The following is an 11,160-nucleotide window of genomic DNA, read 5'->3' as shown; positions in this document are numbered from 1 at the left end:
CGTCCAGATCAGTGTCAAAGCTTGCATCGACGTAACCATTTACAACGAGCTCTTTGTCACCTCCATAAACGAGAAACATATCCTTAGTCCTTTTCAGGTATTTCAGGATGTTCTTGACCGCTGTCCAGTGATCCACTGCTGGATTACTTTGGTACCTCCCTGCTAAACTAATAGCAGGGCACACATCAGGTCTGGTACACAGCATTGCATACATGATAGAGCCTATGGCTGAAGCATAGGGAACATCTTTCATTTTCTCTCTATCTTCTGCAATGGTCGGGCATTGAGTCTTACTCAACTTCACACCTTGTAAAACAGGCAAGAACCCTTTCTTTGCCTGATCCAGTTTTAACTTCTTCAAAACTTTGTCAAGGTATGTACTTTGTTAAAGTCCAATTAAGCGTCTTGATCTATCTCTATAGATCTTGATACCCAATATGTAAGCAGCTTCACTGAGGTCTTTCATTGAAAAACTCTTATTCAAGTATCCTTTTATGCTATCCAGAAACTCTATATCATTTCCAATCAACAATATGTCATCAACATAAAAGATTAGAAATGCTACAGAGCTCCCACTCACTTTCTTGTAAATACTGGCTTCTCCAAAAGTCTGTATAAAACCATATGCTTTGATCACACTATCAAATCGTTTATTCCAACTCCGAGAGGCTTGCACCAGTCCATAAATGGATCGCTGGAGCTTGCACACTTTGTTAGCACCCTTTGGATCGATAAAACCTTCAGGTTGCATCATATACAGCTCTTCTTCTAGAAATCCATTCAGGAATGTAGTCTTTACATCCATTTGCCAAATTTCATAATCATAAAATGCGGCAATAGCTAACATGATTCGGATGGACTTAACCATTGCTACGGGTGAGAAGGTCTCATCGTAGTCAACTCCTTGAACTTGTCAAAAACCATTCGCAACAAGTCGAGCTTTGTAGACAGAAATATTATCGTCAGCGTCTGTCTTCTTCTTGAAGATCCATTTATTCTCGATGGCTTGCCGATCATCGGGCAAGTCAACCAAAGTCCACACTTTGTTTTCATACATGGATCCCATCTCGGATTTCATGGCCTCAAGCCATTTTGCGGAATTTTGGATCATCATCGCTTCCTCATAGTTTGTAGGTTCGTCATGGTCTAGTAACATGACCTCCAGAATAGAATTACCGTACCACTCTGGTGTGGATCTTACTCTGGTTGACCTACGAGGTTCGGTAGTACCTTGATCTAAAGTTTCATGATCATCATCATTAGCTTCCTCATTAATTGGTGTAGATGTCACAGGAACCGGTTTCTGTGATGAACTACTTTCCAACAAGGGAGCAGGTACAGTTACCTCATCAAGTTCTACTTTCCTCCCACTCACTTCTCTCGAGAGAAACGCCTTCTCTAGAAAGGATCCATTCTTAGCAACAAAAGTCTTGCCTTCGGATCTGTGATAGAAGGTATACCCAACTGTCTCTTTTGGGTATCCTATGAAGACACATTTCTCCGATTTAGGTTCGAGCTTATCAGGTTGAAGCTTTCGCACATAAGCATCGCAGCCCCAAACTTTAAGAAACAACAACGTTGGTTTCTTGCCAAACCACAGTTCATAAGGAGTCGTCTCAACGGATTTAGATGGTGCCCTATTTAACATGAATGCAGCCGTCTTCTAAAGCATAACCCCAAAACGATAGCGGTAAATCTGTAAGAGACATCATAGATCGCACCATATCTAGTAAAGTACGATTACGACGTTCGGACACACCATTACGCTGTGGTGTTCCAGGTGGCATGAGTTGCGAAACTATTCCGCATTGTTTCAAATGAAGACTAAACTCATAACACAAATATTCTCCTCCACCATCAGATCGTAGAAACTTTATTTTATTGTTACGATGATTTTCCACTTCACTCCGAAATTCTTTGAACTTTTCAAATGTTTCAGACTTGTGTTTCATCAAGTAGATATACCCATATCTGCTCAAATCATCTATGAAGGTGAGAAAATAACGATATCCGCCGTGAGCCTCAACATTCATCGGACCACATACATCAGTATGTATGATCTCCAACAAATCTGTTGCACACTCCATTCTTCCAGAGAACGGCGTTTTAGTCATCTTGCCCATGAGGCATGGTTCGCAAGTACCAAGTGATTCCAAAAGTCCATCAGAATGGAGTTTCTTCATGCGCTTTACACCAATATGACCCAAACGGCAGTGCCACAAATAAGTTAAACTATCATTATCAACTATGCATCTTTTAGCTTCAATACTATGAATATGTGTATCTCCACTATCGAGATTCAAAAAGAATAGACCACTCTTCAAGGGTGCATGACCATAAAAGATATTACTCATATAAATAGAACAACCATTATTCTCTGATTTAAATGAAGAACCGTCTCGCATCAAACAAGATCCAGATATAATGTTCATGCTTAACGCTGGCACCAAATAACAATTATCCAGGTCTAATACTAATCCTAAAGGTAGATGTAGAGGTAGCGTGCCGACTGCGATCACATCGACTTTGGAACCATTTCCCACGCGCATCGTCACCTCGTCCTTTGCCAATCTTTGCTTAATCCGTAGTCCCTATTTCGAGTTCCAAATATTAGCAACAGAACCAGTATCAAATACCTAGGCACTACTGCGAGAATTAGTAAGGTACACATCAATAACATGTATATCACATATACCTTTGTTCACCTTGCCATCCTTGTTATCCGCCAAATACTTGGGGTAGTTCCGCTTCCAGTGACCAGTTTGCTTGCAGTAGAAGCACCCAGTCTCAGGCTTGGGTCCAGACTTGGGTTTCTTCTCCTGAACAGCAACTTGTTTGTCGTTCTTCTTGAAGTTCCCATTCTTCTTCCATTTGCCCTTTTTCTTGAAACTGGTGGTCTTGTTGACCATCCACACTTGATGCTCCTTCTTGATTTCTACCTCCGCAGCCTATAGCATTGCGAAGAGCTCAGGAATCGTCTTATCCATCCCTTGCATGTTATAGTTCATCACGAAGCTCTTTTAGCTTGGTGGCAGTGATTGAAGAATTCTGTCAATAACACTATCATCCGGAAGATTAACTCCCAATTGAATTAAGTGATTGTTATACCAAGACATTCTGAGTATATGCTCACTGACAGGACTATTCTCCTCCATCTTGCAGCTGTAGAACTTATTGGAGACTTCATATCTCTCAATCCGGGCATTTGCTTGAAATATTAACTTCAACTCCTGGAACATCTCATATGCTCCATGACGTTCAAAACGTCGTTGAACTCCCGGTTTTAAGTCGTAAAGCATGGCACACTGTGTTGGGGAACGTAGTAATTTCAAAAAAATTCCTACGGACACGCAAGAACATGGTGATGCATAGCAACGAGAGGGGAGAGTGTTGCCCACGTACCCTCGTACACCGAAAGCGGAAGCGTTAACACAACGCGGTTGATGTAGTCGTACGTCTTCACGATCCGACCGATCAACTACCGAACGCACGGCACCTCCGAGTTCAGCACACGTTCAGCTCGATGACGTCCCTCGAACTCCGATCCAGCCGAGTGTTGAGGGAGAGTTTCGTCAGCAGGACGGCGTGGTGACAATGATGATGTTATACCGACGCAGGGCTTCGCCTAAGCACCGCTACGATATTATCGAGGTGTAATATGGTGGAGGGGGGCACCACACACGGCTAAAAGATCAATGACCAATTGTATGTCTAGAGGTGCCCCCTTGCCCCCGTATATAAAGGAGCAAGGGGGTTCGGCCGGCCAAGGGGAGAGGCGCGCCAGGAGGAGTCCTACTCCTACCGGGAGTAGGACTCCCCCCTTTTCCATGTTGGACTAGGAGAGAGAGGGGGAAGAGGTGGAGGGGAGGAAGGAAAGGGGGGGCGCCGCCCCCCTCTCCTTGTCCTATTCGGACTGGGGGGAGGGGCGTGCGGCCCCACCCTGGCCTCCTCTCCTCTCTTCCACCTAGGCCCACTAAGGCCCATTAAGTTACCGGGGGGTTCCGGTAACCTCCCGGTACTCCGGAAAAATCCTGATTTCACCCGGAACACTTCCGATATCCAAACATAGGCTTCCAATATATCAATCTTTACGTCTCGACCATTTCGAGACTCCTCGTCATGTCCGTGATCACATCCGGGACTCCGAAAAACCTTCGGTACATCAAAACATATAAACTCATAATATAACTATCATCGTAACGTTAAGCGTGCGGACCCTACAGGTTCGAGAACTATGTAGACATGACCGAGACACCTCTCCGGTCAATAACCAATAGCGGAACCTGGATGCACATATTGGCTCCCACATATTCTACGAAGATCTTTATGGGTCAGACCGCATAACAACATACGTTGTTCCATTTGTCATCGGTACATTACTTGCCCGAGATTCGATCGTCGGTATCTCGATACCATTTCAATCTCGTTACCGGCAAGTCTCTTTACTCGTTCCGTAATACATCATCCCGTAACTAACTCATTGGTTACCATGCCTGCAAGGCTTACAGTGATGTGCATTACTAAGTGGGCCCAGATATACCTCTCCGACAATCGGAGTGACAAATCCTAATCTCGAAATACGCCAACTCAACAAGTACCTTTGGAGACACCTGCAGAGCACCTTTATAATCACCCAGTTACGTTGTGATGTTTGGTAGCACACAAAGTGTTCCTCCGGTATTTGGGAGTTGCATAATCACATAGTCATAGGAACATGTATAAGTCATGAAGAAAGCAATAGCAACATACTAAACGATCGAGTGCTAAGCTAACGGAATGGGTCAAGTCAATCACATCATTCTCCTAATGATGTGATCCCGTTAATCAAATGACAACTCATGTCTATGGCTAGGAAATATAACCATCTTTGATCAATGAGCTAGTCAAGTAGAGGCATACTAGTGACACTCTGTTTGTCTATGTATTCACACAAGTATCATGTTTTCGGTTAATACAATTCTAGCATGAATAATAAACATTTATCATGATATAAGGAAATAAATAATAACTTTATTATTGCCTCTAGGGCATATTTCCTTCACCACCTTACTCGGAGTCCTCGTCCACGTCCTCGACTTCGTCCTTGTCCCTCTTCCTCTTGGGCGATACTTCTTTGCTTGAACCGCACAATTGGCTCTTGCTCTTCATCCAACCCTTGTAGATATTGAAACAAAGGTAGCCATCCATTGCAGCGTAGTAGATGTGGTCTATATCTAGTACAGTCCACTGCCATGCACGGTGAAACGTGTGTGGAGGTTTCTTCAGTTCACCGTACGAAGGATGAACCATGGCTCCTGCCAGGGTCAGCATTGAAGGATGATCAAGGGAGGGCACCAGCCCTTCCTTGTGGAGGTCGAAGGGGTTGCCTACAACGAGGCCTATCCGACCCAGGATTTCCTTGTCGTTCCTAAAGTCTAAAGTAACGAATTTGACTCCGTCTCCCTTGAGGAACTTCTTAAATTCCTCGCACTCAATGTCAGCATGGCATATGTGGTAGACCAAGCGTAAGCCATGCACGCAAACCTGGATCACTGTGGGCTTCTTCTTCTCTGCCTCCTTTAGTTTCTTCTCGCTTCCCAGGACTGTGGTGTACTCAACATCTAGCCCAGCGACCCACTCATCATTTGAGTTTTCGAACATGCGTTTGAATCGAGCAAGGCATTCTTTCACCGTTGCGGAAGAACGGGTGTAGATGACGCCGAACTCATCGCCGGTGATGGTTCTAACATTGTACTCACCGCCGATCATGGAGATTTGGGACGTCATGGATTTGGGAGGAGGGTTAGGATTAGTGGAACTGTCGTAATGTGAAAGGACGGGACGACTAGGAGCGGTTTATCGATTGTAAAAATGTCGAGTGGGGGGCACGTGCGAATGGCAGGGTAGTGGCTTGCCTGGTAGATAAATGGATTCATGCACAGTACTATGGGGGCCCAATTAGATGTCATGTCTACTCGACGCCCAATTAAATGGCTTTCGATGTCATGTCAAGCGTCGGGAAAATTACAGGTGATATGAAGCTTTCCATTCTCCCAAGATACGGGCTTCTGAGAGCCCTTGGATCTGAGATCGAACGGTTGCATGGCATGATTCTAGACCTATGGGTGAATATCCTATCCTGGAGGGTTATTCTGCAAATTTTTAGCAACTTAGCATGCGACCGTTCGATCTCAGATCCAAGGGCTGCCAGCAGCCCGTATCATGGTCGCGCCTACCATGGCCGTCGCCTCGCTCGCGTGATCGTGCCCTTGGAGATTTAACACGGTGTGTTAGGCTATCTAATGTTGGCATGTCATACATAGTCATCACTTAGTCACTCATACAACAAGGTTAGCTATAAGGTTGGCTATAAGAGTATTTTTTGTTTACTTCTCTCTATCTCTTTCTTCGTAGTATTTATTGCATTTGCCAAGGAGTGACCTCTTCCAATGGAATGGTGCTTAGATGAGGTGCTATGGGCATTAAATGGCTTAGCAAGTCAAGTCCCCAATGCATAGGTGCTTAGTTTTTTGTTGCTAAGTTTGCTTCATCTAGGTACACGCGCTTATCACTGTTTCTTCCTGGGGTCACCAAACTAGTCTCTCTCTTCTTAATTAACTTGCCCAATCAGAATTTATGCCTATGTGGCAGGCTTAGCACATGTAGGATCAAGTACAATAGTGGGCTATAAGCCCACTTTACATGGCATTTTTCATATTTGGGGGGAAGAGGCAAGGAAAAAGTGGAGTGGGCTCTCAAGCAAGAGCCAGCCTCTACATGGTGGAGCATCGGGAGAGGCACCTATATGGAGGTGGTCAGGAATCGGGAGACTCAAGCCGGTCGTAGCGCCGCAGTTAAAATGATAATGGCAAGTCAAATCACCAGGCCCCACCTGTCCAGGAGTAACTCACTGTCAAATCACACTGCCCTACGTTTGCAGCAGCCAACTCCCTCATCTTCTCGCGTCTTTGTCGAACCGACTAGGCGGAACTGCCCCGCCTACCGCGCGGGAAAAGCCCCGCCCACGACTTTTAAATAGTACAGTATACTAATTTTGTATCCATGGATTGCGCCATGGAGCAAAGCCTCAAGAAAATGGCGGTACACATGTATGGATCATACAGCACGCCCGTCGCGTTCGCATCGCACCCCAGACGGTCGGTCGGTCTGGAACGCCGCTCTCCGAATGGAACGCGCGTCATATTGCGTTTGCACACACGTGTGGGACCGCAATTGAGAAACGACCATAGGCACACTCCCCGGCCCCGCAAGTCGGGTGAGTTAATAAAATTACATACGTTGGTACCTGGACGATCCCTGCAAGACACGGAAGATCAGTTCGTCCATGCATGTGACCAGACTCCAGCAGACACGCCTGGATTGGCTATCGTATCATGCAGGCTGTGTTGTACAGGGTTGTAGTTCTCGCGAGAAATCTAAAAAAAGGTTTATTGTCATCTCGCAAAATTAGGTGTCATGTGCTTCGGGTCACTTTGAGGGTTAAACAGCGACAACTGAGTTAGGCTAGTCATTGGGGGCACATGCACTAAGACTACTCGGCTGCCATCTAGTTCAAGCCGGCTATGTTAATTAGGACATCTATCAATGGACCCCTTTTCTACGAGTTTATCTTTAATTTGAGCTTTGATCCTCGTCTAGTTTGTCCGTTGGGATTCATCTTGTCTCCTTTGGATAGTGAGGTTATGATTTCTTGTCAGGTGGCATTTTTTCGTGTTATATGTTATAATCCGGTGCTTCAGATCAAAATGACGACAACTGCGCCTCCGGGGCACGTGCATGAAGACTTCTCGACAGTCAGTGCCGAGGTCAAGCCGGCTCCGGCCGGTAGACAAAAGAAAACTAGTACTCCACTATATAGGCAGGAGCCTCCGCGCTTGCTTGCTAGTGTTGCTCTCTTCACACTGTCTCGTCCTCTCCAGATCTAAACACGACAGCGGTGGCCACACACTCTCTCTCTACTCACCGCTGGTCACAGATCAAGCCAGATCCTCTCCGCCGGGGAAGGTGAGAAGGTGCAACATTCACGCGGTCGTCCTCGGCGAAGGCTCTTACCCAATGTCGGGCCTCCCGATCAGCGTGCCTTGCCGTTCTCTCCCAAGCATCGCTGGCGAGGGAGGGCCTCCCACCCCTTCTTCCTCCCTGCCGTAGTGTGGGCAGATCCGGCCTCCCGCCACCCACCTAGCAACATCCCGGCGACCCTCAGGTATAACTTCCTTCGAAACCAACCTTTCTCTACTTCCTGAGCTCCTGACGTCGCTGCATTTGTATCTTTTACTATTTCTCAGGCCGCCTCGCATAGATAGGATCGATCGGCTATTCGAAAAGCACCTAATTTTTTACTGTTAAGAGGTAAAAGTAGTTCATGCACTCGAATCTAGTACTTGGTACAAACAAGGAAGAAAGGGTGTGGGGGTGGGGGAAGATTTGTTACCTGAATCTAGGACTTGGTCGAAAGAGGAAATTATGGGGGCGAAAAGTAGCAGAGACTGGCTATCCAACTGGTCTCTAGGTCTAATAGGGAAATAAAGGGCATGCAATACAAACTCAATATAAACCCGATCTATTGGTTGAAAAAGGAAAGAAAGTGGGGACTGGGGGACATGTCAACAGAGTAAGTCCAGCACTAGATTTGCTAGCCTCACACAGTATAAGGTGGCTATATACCGAAAAAAATGGGACCAACCCAGATATCCTCTTGTGATGTTTGTTGCCCCGAGCCGCTCTTATGTAATGCCACTGGTAAAATGTAGCAATCGCACTGTTAAAAGTAAGGACACGTTAAACCAATGTTGTTTTCAATGTAATGCCTCCAGTAATATGAATCAATGGCACTTTTTTCATGTCCTGCTAAATTTCCCATTAAGATAAGTTGCTTCTTTTCGTTAGAGATGCAACTGTCCTGGTCCGCCTACTCTCCGGGAGCTTCACGACCAACCTTGATGTTGCTCAATTTTATTGCAACTAATGAAGAAGAAGCTCTGTGGGTTTCGTTTTCTGATGGAAATGGAACCGGGGCTGGAGCCCTTTTCTTAAAAAAGAAGAAGAAGAAGCTGCTAGCTCATGGGACATTGCTTCATTTTAGGTGAACTGCACCAAAAGGTCCCATGAATTGAATCATCCATGTTGGTGACTGGTGTCATCCCTTCTACGATGGTGTTGACTGCAGATATGGTTCCCATCACGAGGTATGTTTCTTTTTGGTCTGACCATTTGCCAAAGCTCCTGCATGTTGATCCTGCTCTTGTGCTACTGTTTTGGCACTGCCATGATAAAGCAGTAATGTTATTATTTTGCACCTTAATCTAGTGGCACTATTAATTTGAGGCAATGTTTTGGCACCGCTAGTGCCACTGTTTTTTTTATATATCGAATGAGGGGGTTCCCTCCGATTTCATTAAAGAAACCCAACCATAGAGAACCATTATCCGACAACATCTCAGTGTAAACGGGCAGTTATGCAACTACTACTAGAACGGACTGAGTACTAGCAGGAGACAAGTTCGCCGCATAAGCTAGGCAGGTAGGGGGACGCAGCACCAGCTCGACCAAGTTTGGATTACAACCCAAATGCTACCACAGAAACATCAGGGCGAAGATAGGGACTGAAAGAGCCAGCTTCAGCATCCCAGTCTAAGCACCCCCGGCCTTCATCCTTGCGACGCATGATACACCTCGTTTGCCACCTGCTCGACCCTAGTTTCACTGATAAAATGAAGTAATAATACAGTTAAAATAGAGCGAGTGTCCTCTCTATCATTTCATTTCAATGTAGATAAAGAAAGTGCTTCTCTTTGTTAATGTATGTTTCATCAACTAGTCCCATTGTTAATGTTTAAGCATTTCTGCAAACTGGGGTGCGTAATTTTAGTTGATCTGCACAAAAATAGAGATTTGAATGTCTCAAGGCCCCTCCTTGTACTACCGCTGTACACTGATGGTCATCACTGGCAGAAGGTGTATCGGGGAGACTTGGGACAATTTCCAGTATGAGGCATGGCGTACCATATGAGGCGTCGCAGAGCCCATCTCGCCCTCGCAGCATGGCATACTATGATTCTATCACAATATTTTCTTCTATTTATTTTGCTTGTTTCATCAACTAGTGCCACTAAAATGTAATCACGCTTTTTCATTATCTGTGCAATCAGGGTTATTCAGCTGCATTTTGGTGGAACTGCACAAATGTACGGATGGAACCGACATATATGCAGAGTGCGAGGTGTGCCAAGTAAAAATTACCGACACCAACCATGCTCCATGCACGCATTGGCATCCACCACCACCAGTGGGATGTGTGGCACTCTCTGTAGCCAAATACTCTAACCAAATACTAGTAGCTTATGTTGGCAGTTTTCTAGGGAGTACTCTTTTCTGAAAGAAGCACCAATCTATTTTTCTTTATTTGTACACAGTGTCACAACTTTGACCCAAAGGTCCAGATCTATTTCAGGGTGATTGGCGTAGTACTCGGAGACTGATTTTAACCATGATTTTCATTAGCTGTCACACTGATTGTAAGCATGAGCAGGTGGAAGATTAGGTTAGTGCGAAGCTTACCTTAAACCCTACCATCCTCGAAATCTCCCACTCATTGTCATACCAAGTAAGGATCTCCTTCAACCTGGCTAACTTTGGCTGGTCGCCGCCGGCGATCTGCCTGATTCGGTGCTAGCTTTGGAAGATGGGAGGAGAGACGGTGGTCTAGCAATAGAGAAGAGGGAGAGGCGAGACGGTGGTTTTGGAATGCAAATGATGGAGAGGAGAGGAGGTGGTTTTGCAATGGAGAAGAGGGAGAAGCGACACGGTGGTTTTGGAATGGAGATGATGGAGAGGAGAGGAGGTGGTTTTGCAATGGAGAAGAGGGAGAGGAGGGTGCGGCAGCGATTTAGGATTGGACAAGAGGGCCGGCGTGCTGTGACTGGATCAAAATCAAAATCAATTTACCCTTCAATTAAGAAAGCGACCCCACATTAACTAGTCTCCCTTTTATTCTGCATCATAATTGACCATGATTTTCGCAAATAAAATATATGTTATACGTTGCCAAAATAATGTAATTTGAAAGTACATTCAGATACGAACCAAATGATACAATTTTTGGTGACATGCATTCACATTTTGCTTGTCAAATACAGTACGTGGTCAAACTTTGACCCAAAA

The sequence above is a fragment of the Aegilops tauschii genome, chromosome 7, assembly GCF_002575655.3.
Source record: "Aegilops tauschii subsp. strangulata cultivar AL8/78 chromosome 7, Aet v6.0, whole genome shotgun sequence".
Lineage (NCBI taxonomy): Eukaryota > Viridiplantae > Streptophyta > Magnoliopsida > Poales > Poaceae > Aegilops > Aegilops tauschii.
Note: the sequence above shows the minus strand (reverse complement) of the source record.